An 11,957-nucleotide genomic window follows, 5' to 3' on the forward strand; every position below is an offset into this window, starting at 1 on the left:
GGATCAAAATACCCCTCAGAATGAGCTACCACCTGTATAGGCAGCAAAATCTGAGGGGCTCAAAATGCCCCTCAGAATGAGCTACCACCTGTATAGGTAGCAAAATCTGAGGGGATCAAAATGCCCCTCAAAATGACCTACCACCTGTATAGGCAGCAAAATCTGAGGGGCTCAAAATGCCCCTCAGAATGAGCTACCATCTGTATAGGTAGCAAATTCTGAGGGGGTAAAAATGGCAGCCAGAATGAGCTACCACCTGTATAGGCAGCAAATTCTGAGGGGTCAAAATGCCCCTCAGAATGAGCTACCACCTGTATAGGCAGCAAAATCTGAGGTGCTCAAAATGCCCCTCAGAATGAGCTACCACCTGTATTGGTAGCAAAATCTGAGGTTATCAAAATGCCCCGCAGAATGAGCTACCACCTGTATAGGCAGCAAATTCTGAGGGGCTCAAAATGCCCCTCAGAATGAGCTACCACCTGTATAGGCAGCAAATTCTGAGGGGGTCAAAATGCCCCTCAGAATGAGCTACGATCTGTATAGGTAGCAAATTCTGAGGGGGTAAAAATGGCAGCCAGAATGAGCTACCACCTGTATAGGCAGCAAATTCTGAGGGGTCAAAATGCCCCTCAGAATGAGCTACCACCTGTACAGACAGCAAATTCTGAGGGGCTCAAAATGCCCCTCAGAATGAGCTACCATCTGTATAGGTAGCAAATTCTGTGGGGCTCAAAATAGTGTTTAAAAAAAAGTTCCCAATTCACGTTACATACTGGCTAGAACCCAGTTAGTTGCGGTGGGGAGTCAGGATTTGGCCATGGGACGCTACAGTAGAACAGATGTGTGCCAGCTTGATAAAACGGTCCATAAGGAAAGGCAGCAAATTCTGAGGGGATCAAAATGCCCCTCAAAATGACCTACCACCTGTATAGGCAGCAAAATCTGAGGGGCTCAAAATGCCCCTCAGAATGAGCTACCATCTGTATAGGTAGCAAATTCTGAGGGGCTCAAAATGCGCCTCAGAATGAGCTACCACCTGTATAGGCAGCAAAATCTGAGGGGCTCAAAATGCCCCTCAGAATGAGCTACCACCTGTATAGGCAGCAAAATCTGAGGTGCTCAAAATGCCTCTCAGAATGAGCTACCACCTGTATAGGTAGCAAAATCTGAGGGGCTCAAAATGCCCCTCAGAATGAGCTACCACCTGTATAGGCAGCAAATTCTGAGGGTGTCAAAACGCCCCTCAGAATGAGCTACCATCTGTATAGGTAGCAAATTCTGAGGGGGTAAAAATGGCAGCCAGAATGAGCTACCACCTGTATAGGCAGCAAATTCTGAGGGGTCAAAATGCCCCTCAGAATGAGCTACCACCTGTATAGGCAGCAAATTCTGAGGGGCTCAAAATGCCCCTCAGAATGAGCTACCATCTGTATAGGTAGCAAATTCTGAGGGGCTCAAAATAGTGTTTCAAAAAAAGTTCCCAATTCACGTTACATCCTGGCTAGAACCCAGTTAGTTGCGGTGGGGAGTCAGGATTTGGCCATGGGACGCTACAGTAGAACAGATGTGTGCCAGCTTGATAAAACGGTCCATAAGGAAAGGCAGCAAATTCTGAGGGGATCAAAATGCCCCTCAAAATGACCTACCACCTGTATAGGCAGCAAAATCTGAGGGGCTCAAAATGCCCCTCAGAATGAGCTACCATCTGTATAGGTAGCAAATTCTGAGGGGCTCAAAATGCGCCTAAGAATGAGCTACCACCTGTATAGGCAGCAAAATCTGAGGGGCTCAAAATGCCCCTCAGAATGAGCTACCACCTGTATAGGCAGCAAAATCTGAGGGGATCAAAATGCCCCTCAAAATGAGCTACCATCTGTATAGGTAGCAAATTCTGAGGGGCTCAAAATGCCCCTCAGAATGAGCTACCACCTGTATAGGCAGCAAAATCTGAGGGGATCAAAATGCCCCTCAAAATGAGCTACCATCTGTATAGGTAGCAAATTCTGAGGGGCTCAAAATGCGCCTCAGAATGAGCTACCACCTGTATAGGCAGCAAAATCTGAGGGGCTCAAAATGCCCCTCAGAATGAGCTACCACCTGTATAGGCAGCAAAATCTGAGGGGATCAAAATGCCCCTCAGAATGAGCTACCACCTGTATAGGCAGCAAAATCTGAGGGGCTCAAAATGCCCCTCAGAATGAGCTACCACCTGTATAGGTAGCAAAATCTGAGGGGATCAAAATGCCCCTCAGAATGAGCTACCACCTGTATAGGTAGCAAAATCTGAGGGGATCAAAATGCCCCTCAGAATGAGCTACCACCTGTATAGGCAGCAAATTCTTAGGTGGGTCAAAATGCCCCTCAGAATGAGCTACCATCTGTATAGGTAGCAAATTCTGAGGGGGTAAAAATGGCAGCCAGAATGAGCTACCACCTGTATAGGCAGCAAATTCTGAGGGGTCAAAATGCCCCTCAGAATGAGCTACCACCTGTATAGGCAGCAAATTCCGAGGGGCTCAAAATGCCCCTCAGAATGAGCTACCATCTGTATAGGTAGCAAATTCTGAGGGGCTCAAAATAGTGTTTCAAAAAAAAGTTCCCAATTCACGTTACATCCTGGCTAGAACCCAGTTAGTTGCAGTGGGGAGTCAGGATTTGGCCATGGGACGCTACAGTAGAACAGATGTGTTCCAGCTTGATAAAACGGTCCATAAGGAAAGGCAGCAAATTCTGAGGGGATCAAAATGCCCCTCAAAATGACCTACCACCTGTATAGGCAGCAAAATCTGAGGGGCTCAAAATGCCCCTCAGAATGAGCTACCATCTGTATAGGTAGCAAATTCTGAGGGGCTCAAAATGCGCCTCAGAATGAGCTACCACCTGTATAGGCAGCAAAATCTGAGGGGCTCAAAATGCCCCTCAGAATGAGCTACCACCTGTATAGGCAGCAAAATCTGAGGTGCTCAAAATGCCCCTCAGAATGAGCTACCACCTGTATAGGTAGCAAAATCTGAGGTTATCAAAATGCCCCTCAGAATGAGCTACCACCTGTATAGGCAGCAAATTCTGAGGGGCTCAAAATGCCCCTCAGAATGAGCTACCACCTGTATAGGCAGCAAAATCTGAGGTGCTCAAAATGCCCCTCAGAATGAGCTACGATCTGTATAGGTAGCAAATTCTGAGGGGGTAAAAATGGCAGCCAGAATGAGCTACCACCTGTATAGGCAGCAAATTCTGAGGGGTCAAAATGCCCCTCAGAATGAGCTACCACCTGTACAGACAGCAAATTCTGAGGGGCTCAAAATGCCCCTCAGAATGAGCTACCATCTGTATAGGTAGCAAATTCTGAGGGGCTCAAAATAGTGTTTCAAAAAAAAGTTCCCAATTCACGTTACATACTGGCTAGAACCCAGTTAGTTGCTGTGGGGAGTCATTATTTGGCCATGGGACCCTACAGTAGAACAGATGTGTGCCAGCTTGATAAAACGGTCCATAAGGAAAGGCAGCAAATTCTGAGGGGATCAAAATGCCCCTCAAAATGACCTACCACCTGTATAGGCAGCAAAATCTGAGGGGCTCAAAATGCCCCTCAGAATGAGCTACCATCTGTATAGGTAGCAAATTCTGAGGGGCTCAAAATGCGCCTCAGAATGAGCTACCACCTGTATAGGCAGCAAAATCTGAGGGGCTCAAAATGCCCCTCAGAATGAGCTACCACCTGTATAGGCAGCAAAATCTGAGGGGATCAAAATGCCCCTCAGAATGAGCTACCACCTGTATAGGCAGCAAAATCTGAGGGGCTCAAAATGCCCCTCAGAATGAGCTACCACCTGTATAGGTAGCAAAATCTGAGGGGATCAAAATGTCCCTCAGAATGAGCTACCACCTGTATAGGTAGCAAAATCTGAGGGGATCAAAATGCCCCTCAGAATGAGCTACCACCTGTATAGGCAGCAAATTCTGAGGGGCTCAAAATGCCCCTCAGAATGAGCTACCATCTGTATAGGTAGCAAATTCTGAGGGGGTAAAAATGGCAGCCAGAATGAGCTACCACCTGTATAGGCAGCAAATTCTGAGGGGTCAAAATGCCCCTCAGAATGAGCTACCACCTGTATAGGCAGCAAATTCTGAGGGGCTCAAAATGCCCCTCAGAATGAGCTACCATCTGTATAGGTAGCAAATTCTGAGGGGCTCAAAATAGTGTTTCAAAAAAAAGTTCCCAATTCACGTTACATCCTGGCTAGAACCCAGTTAGTTGAGGTGGGGAGTCAGGATTTGGCCATGGGACGCTACAGTAGAACAGATGTGTTCCAGCTTGATAAAACGGTCCATAAGGAAAGGCAGCAAATTCTGAGGGGATCAAAATGCCCCTCAAAATGACCTACCACCTGTATAGGCAGCAAAATCTGAGGGGCTCAAAATGCCCCTCAGAATGAGCTACCATCTGTATAGGTAGCAAATTCTGAGGGGCTCAAAATGCGCCTCAGAATGAGCTACCACCTGTATAGGCAGCAAAATCTGAGGGGCTCAAAATGCCCCTTTAGAATGAGCTACCACCTGTATAGGCAGCAAAATCTGAGGTGCTCAAAATGCCCCTCAGAATGAGCTACCACCTGTATAGGTAGCAAAATCTGAGGTTATCAAAATGCCCCTCAGAATGAGCTACCACCTGTATAGGCAGCAAATTCTGAGGGGCTCAAAATGCCCCTCAGAATGAGCTACCACCTGTATAGGCAGCAAATTCTGAGGGGGTCAAAATGCCCCTCAGAATGAGCTACGATCTGTATAGGTAGCAAATTCTGAGGGGGTAAAAATGGCAGCCAGAATGAGCTACCACCTGTATAGGCAGCAAATTCTGAGGGGTCAAAATGCCCCTCAGAATGAGCTACCACCTGTACAGACAGCAAATTCTGAGGGGCTCAAAATGCCCCTCAGAATGAGCTACCATCTGTATAGGTAGCAAATTCTGTGGGGCTCAAAATAGTGTTTAAAAAAAAAGTTCCCAATTCACGTTACATACTGGCTAGAACCCAGTTAGTTGCGGTGGGGAGTCAGGATTTGGCCATGGGACACTACAGTAGAACAGATGTGTGCCAGCTTGATAAAACGGTCCATAAGGAAAGGCAGCAAATTCTGAGGGGATCAAAATGCCCCTCAAAATGACCTACCACCTGTATAGGCAGCAAAATCTGAGGGGCTCAAAATGCCCCTCAGAATGAGCTACCATCTGTATAGGTAGCAATTTCTGAGGGGCTCAAAATGCCCCTCAGAATGAGCTACCACCTGTATAGGCAGCAAAATCTGAGGGGCTCAAAATGCCCCTCAGAATGAGCTACCACCTGTATAGGCAGCAAAATCTGAGGTGCTCAAAATGCCTCTCAGAATGAGCTACCACCTGTATAGGTAGCAAAATCTGAGGGGCTCAAAATGCCCCTCAGAATGAGCTACCACCTGTATAGGCAGCAAATTCTGAGGGGGTCAAAACGCCCCTCAGAATGAGCTACCATCTGTATAGGTAGCAAATTCTGAGGGGGTAAAAATGGCAGCCAGAATGAGCTACCACCTGTATAGGCAGCAAATTCTGAGGGGTCAAAATGCCCCTCAGAATGAGCTACCACCTGTATAGGCAGCAAATTCTGAGGGGCTCAAAATGCCCCTCAGAATGAGCTACCATCTGTATAGGTAGCAAATTCTGAGGGGCTCAAAATAGTGTTTCAAAAAAAGTTCCCAATTCACGTTACATACTGGCTAGAACCCAGTTAGTTGCGGTGGGGAGTCAGGATTTGGCCATGGGACACTACAGTAGAACAGATGTGTGCCAGCTTGATAAAACGGTCCATAAGGAAAGGCAGCAAATTCTGAGGGGATCAAAATGCCCCTCAAAATGACCTACCACCTGTATAGGCAGCAAAATCTGAGGGGCTCAAAATGCCCCTCAGAATGAGCTACCATCTGTATAGGTAGCAATTTCTGAGGGGCTCAAAATGCGCCTCAGAATGAGCTACCACCTGTATAGGCAGCAAAATCTGAGGGGCTCAAAATGCCCCTCAGAATGAGCTACCACCTGTATAGGCAGCAAAATCTGAGGTGCTCAAAATGCCTCTCAGAATGAGCTACCACCTGTATAGGTAGCAAAATCTGAGGGGCTCAAAATGCCCCTCAGAATGAGCTACCACCTGTATAGGCAGCAAATTCTGAGGGGGTCAAAACGCCCCTCAGAATGAGCTACCATCTGTATAGGTAGCAAATTCTGAGGGGGTAAAAATGGCAGCCAGAATGAGCTACCACCTGTATAGGCAGCAAATTCTGAGGGGTCAAAATGCCCCTCAGAATGAGCTACCACCTGTATAGGCAGCAAATTCTGAGGGGCTCAAAATGCCCCTCAGAATGAGCTACCATCTGTATAGGTAGCAAATTCTGAGGGGCTCAAAATAGTGTTTCAAAAAAAGTTCCCAATTCACGTTACATCCTGGCTAGAACCCAGTTAGTTGCGGTGGGGAGTCAGGATTTGGCCATGGGACGCTACAGTAGAACAGATGTGTCCCAGCTTGATAAAACGGTCCATAAGGAAAGGCAGCAAATTCTGAGGGGATCAAAATGCCCTCAGAATGAGCTACCACCTGTATAGGCAGCAAAATCTGAGGGGCTCAAAATGCCCCTCAGAATGAGCTACCACCTGTATAGGCAGCAAAATCTGAGGGGATCAAAATGCCCCTCAAAATGAGCTACCATCTGTATAGGTAGCAAATTCTGAGGGGCTCAAAATGCGCCTCAGAATGAGCTACCACCTGTATAGGCAGCAAAATCTGAGGGGCTCAAAATGCCCCTCAGAATGAGCTACCACCTGTATAGGCAGCAAAATCTGAGGGGATCAAAATGCCCCTCAGAATGAGCTACCACCTGTATAGGCAGCAAAATCTGAGGGGCTCAAAATGCCCCTCAGAATGAGCTACCACCTGTATAGGTAGCAAAATCTGAGGGGATCAAAATGCCCCTCAGAATGAGCTACCACCTGTATAGGTAGCAAAATCTGAGGGGATCAAAATGCCCCTCAGAATGAGCTACCACCTGTATAGGCAGCAAATTCTGATGTGGGTCAAAATGCCCCTCAGAATGAGCTACCATCTGTATAGGTAGCAAATTCTGAGGGGGTAAAAATGGCAGCCAGAATGAGCTACCACCTGTATAGGCAGCAAATTCTGAGGGGTCAAAATGCCCCTCAGAATGAGCTACCACCTGTATAGGCAGCAAATTCCGAGGGGCTCAAAATGCCCCTCAGAATGAGCTACCATCTGTATAGGTAGCAAATTCTGAGGGGCTCAAAATAGTGTTTCAAAAAAAAGTTCCCAATTCACATTACATCCTGGCTAGAACCCAGTTAGTTGCGGTGGGGAGTCAGGATTTGGCCATGGGACGCTAGAGTAGAACAGATGTGTTCCAGCTTGATAAAACGGTCCATAAGGAAAGGCAGCAAATTCTGAGGGGATCAAAATGCCCCTCAAAATGACCTACCACCTGTATAGGCAGCAAAATCTGAGGGGCTCAAAATGCCCCTCAGAATGAGCTACCATCTGTATAGGTAGCAAATTCTGAGGGGCTCAAAATGCGCCTCAGAATGAGCTACCACCTGTATAGGCAGCAAAATCTGAGGGGCTCAAAATGCCCCTCAGAATGAGCTACCACCTGTATAGGCAGCAAAATCTGAGGGGATCAAAATGCCCCTCAGAATGAGCTACCACCTGTATAGGCAGCAAAATCTGAGGGGCTCAAAATGCCCCTCAGAATGAGCTACCACCTGTATAGGTAGCAAAATCTGAGGGGATCAAAATGCCCCTCAGAATGAGCTACCACCTGTATATGTAGCAAAATCTGAGGGGATCAAAATGCCCCTCAGAATGAGCTACCACCTGTATAGGCAGGAAATTCTGAGGGGGTCAAAATGCCCCTCAGAATGAGCTACCATATGTATAGGTAGCAAATTCTGAGGGGGTAAAAATGGCAGCCAGAATGAGCTACCACCTGTATAGGCAGCAAATTCTGAGGGGTCAAAATGCCCCTCAGAATGAGCTACCACCTGTATAGGCAGCAAATTCTGAGGGGCTCAAAATGCCCCTCAGAATGAGCTACCATCTGTATAAGTAGCTAATTCTGAGGGGCTCAAAATAGTGTTTCAAAAAAAAGTTCCCAATTCACGTTACATCCTGGCTAGAACCCAGTTAGTTGCGGTGGGGAGTCAGGATTTGGCCATGGGACGCTACAGTAGAACAGATGTGTTCCAGCTTGATAAAACGGTCCATAAGGAAAGGCAGCAAATTCTGAGGGGATCAAAATGCCCCTCAGAATGAGCTACCACCTGTATAGGCAGCAAATTCTGAGGGGCTCAAATTGCCCCTCAGAATGAGCTACCACCTGTCTAGGCAGCAAATTCTGAGTGGGTCAAAATGCCCCTCAGAATGAGCTACCATCTGTATAGGTAGCAAATTCTGAGGGGGTAAAAATGGCAGCCAGAATGAGCTACCACCTGTATAGGCAGCAAATTCTGAGGGGTCAAAATGCCCCTCAGAATGAGCTACCACCTGTATAGGCAGCAAATTCTGAGGGGCTCAAAATGCCCCTCAGAATGAGCTACCATCTGTATAGGTAGCAAATTCTGAGGGGCTCAAAATAGTGTTTCAAAAAAAAGTTCCCAATTCACATTACATCCTGGCTAGAACCCAGTTAGTTGCGGTGGGGAGTCAGGATTTGGCCATGGGACGCTACAGTAGAACAGATGTGTGCCAGCTTGATAAAACGGTCCATAAGGAAAGGCAGCAAATTCTGAGGGGATCAAAATGCCCCTCAAAATGACCTACCACCTGTATAGGCAGCAAAATCTGAGGGGCTCAAAATGCCCCTCAGAATGAGCTACCATCTGTATAGGTAGCAAATTCTGAGGGGCTCAAAATGCGCCTCAGAATGAGCTACCACCTGTATAGGCAGCAAAATCTGAGGGGCTCAAAATGCCCCTCAGAATGAGCTACCACCTGTATAGGCAGCAAAATCTGAGGTTATCAAAATGCCCCTCAGAATGAGCTACCACCTGTATAGGCAGCAAATTCTGAGGGGCTCAAAATGCCCCTCAGAATGAGCTACCACCTGTATAGGCAGCAAATTCTGAGGGGGTCAAAATGCCCCTCAGAATGAGCTACGATCTGTATAGGTAGCAAATTCTGAGGGGGTAAAAATGGCAGCCAGAATGAGCTACCACCTGTATAGGCAGCAAATTCTGAGGGGTCAAAATGCCCCTCAGAATGAGCTACCACCTGTACAGACAGCAAATTCTGAGGGGCTCAAAATGCCCCTCAGAATGAGCTACCATCTGTATAGGTAGCAAATTCTGAGGGGCTCAAAATAGTGTTTCAAAAAAAAGTTCCCAATTCACGTTACATACTGGCTAGAACCCAGTTAGTTGCGGTGGGGAGTCAGGATTTGGCCATGGGACCCTACAGTAGAACAGATGTGTGCCAGCTCGATAAAACGGTCCATAAGGAAAGGCAGCAAATTCTGAGGGGATCAAAATGCCCCTCAAAATGACCTACCACCTGTATAGGCAGCAAAATCTGAGGGGCTCAAAATGCCCCTCAGAATGAGCTACCATCTGTATAGGTAGCAAATTCTGAGGGGCTCAAAATGCGCCTCAGAATGAGCTACAACCTGTATAGGCAGCAAAATCTGAGGGGCTCAAAATGCCCCTCAGAATGAGCTACCACCTGTATAGGCAGCAAAATCTGAGGGGATCAAAATGCCCCTCAGAATGAGCTACCACCTGTATAGGCAGCAAAATCTGAGGGGCTCAAAATGCCCCTCAGAATGAGCTACCACCTGTATAGGTAGCAAAATCTGAGGGGATCAAAATGCCCCTCAGAATGAGCTACCACCTGTATAGGTAGCAAAATCTGAGGGGATCAAAATGCCCCTCAGAATGAGCTACCACCTGTATAGGCAGCAAATTCTGAGGGGCTCAAAATGCCCCTCAGAATGAGCTACCATCTGTATAGGTAGCAAATTCTGAGGGGGTAAAAATGGCAGCCAGAATGAGCTACCACCTGTATAGGCAGCAAATTCTGAGGGGTCAAAATGCCCCTCAGAATGAGCTACCACCTGTATAGGCAGCAAATTCTGAGGGGCTCAAAATGCCCCTCAGAATGAGCTACCATCTGTATAGGTAGCAAATTCTGAGGGGCTCAAAATAGTGTTTCAAAAAAAGTTCCCAATTCACGTTACATCCTGGCTAGAACCCAGTTAGTTGAGGTGGGGAGTCAGGATTTGGCCATGGGACGCTACAGTAGAACAGATGTGCTCCAGCTTGATAAAACGGTCCATAAGGAAAGGCAGCAAATTCTGAGGGGATCAAAATGCCCCTCAAAATGACCTACCACCTGTATAGGCAGCAAAATCTGAGGGGCTCAAAATGCCCCTCAGAATGAGCTACCATCTGTATAGGTAGCAAATTCTGAGGGGCTCAAAATGCGCCTCAGAATGAGCTACCACCTGTATAGGCAGCAAAATCTGAGGGGCTCAAAATGCCCCTCAGAATGAGCTACCACCTGTATAGGCAGCAAAATCTGAGGTGCTCAAAATGCCCCTCAGAATGAGCTACCACCTGTATAGGTAGCAAAATCTGAGGTTATCAAAATGCCCCTCAGAATGAGCTACCACCTGTATAGGCAGCAAATTCTGAGGGGCTCAAAATGCCCCTCAGAATGAGCTACCACCTGTATAGGCAGCAAATTCTGAGGGGGTCAAAATGCCCCTCAGAATAAGCTACGATCTGTATAGGTAGCAAATTCTGAGGGGGTAAAAATGGCAGCCAGAATGAGCTACCACCTGTATAGGCAGCAAATTCTGAGGGGTCAAAATGCCCCTCAGAATGAGCTACCACCTGTACAGACAGCAAATTCTGAGGGGCTCAAAATGCCCCTCAGAATGAGCTACCATCTGTATAGGTAGCAAATTCTGTGGGGCTCAAAATAGTGTTTTAAAAAAAAGTTCCCAATTCACGTTACATACTGGCTAGAACCCAGTTAGTTGCGGTGGGGAGTCAGGATTTGGCCATGGGACGCTACAGTAGAACAGATGTGTGCCAGCTTGATAAAACGGTCCATAAGGAAAGGCAGCAAAATCTGAGGGGCTCAAAATGCCCCTCAGAATGAGCTACCACCTGTATAGGCAGCAAAATCTGAGGGGATCAAAATGCCCCTCAAAATGAGCTACCATCTGTATAGGTAGCAAATTCTGAGTGGCTCAAAATGCGCCTCAGAATGAGCTACCACCTGTATAGGCAGCAAAATCTGAGGGGCTCAAAATGCCCCTCAGAATGAGCTACCACCTGTATAGGCAGCAAAATCTGAGGGGATCAAAATGCCCCTCAGAATGAGCTACCACCTGTATAGGCAGCAAAATCTGAGGGGCTCAAAATGCCCCTCAGAATGAGCTACCACCTGTATAGGTAGCAAAATCTGAGGGGATCAAAATGCCCCTCAGAATGAGCTACCACCTGTATAGGTAGCAAAATCTGAGGGGATCAAAATGCCCCTCAGAATGAGCTACCACCTGTATAGGCAGCAAATTCCGAGGGGCTCAAAATGCCCCTCAGAATGAGCTACCATCTGTATAGGTAGCAAATTCTGAGGGGCTCAAAATAGTGTTTCAAAAAAAAGTTCCCAATTCACATTACATCCTGGCTAGAACCCAGTTAGTTGCGGTGGGGAGTCAGGATTTGGCCATGGGACGCTAGAGTAGAACAGATGTGTTCCAGCTTGATAAAACGGTCCATAAGGAAAGGCAGCAAATTCTGAGGGGATCAAAATGCCGCTCAAAATGACCTACCACCTGTATAGGCAGCAAAATCTGAGGGGCTCAAAATGCCCTTCAGAATGAGCTACCATCTGTATAGGTAGCAAATTCTGAGGGGCTCA

This window comes from Pseudorasbora parva, chromosome 24 (genome assembly GCF_024679245.1).
Source record: "Pseudorasbora parva isolate DD20220531a chromosome 24, ASM2467924v1, whole genome shotgun sequence".
Lineage (NCBI taxonomy): Eukaryota > Metazoa > Chordata > Actinopteri > Cypriniformes > Gobionidae > Pseudorasbora > Pseudorasbora parva.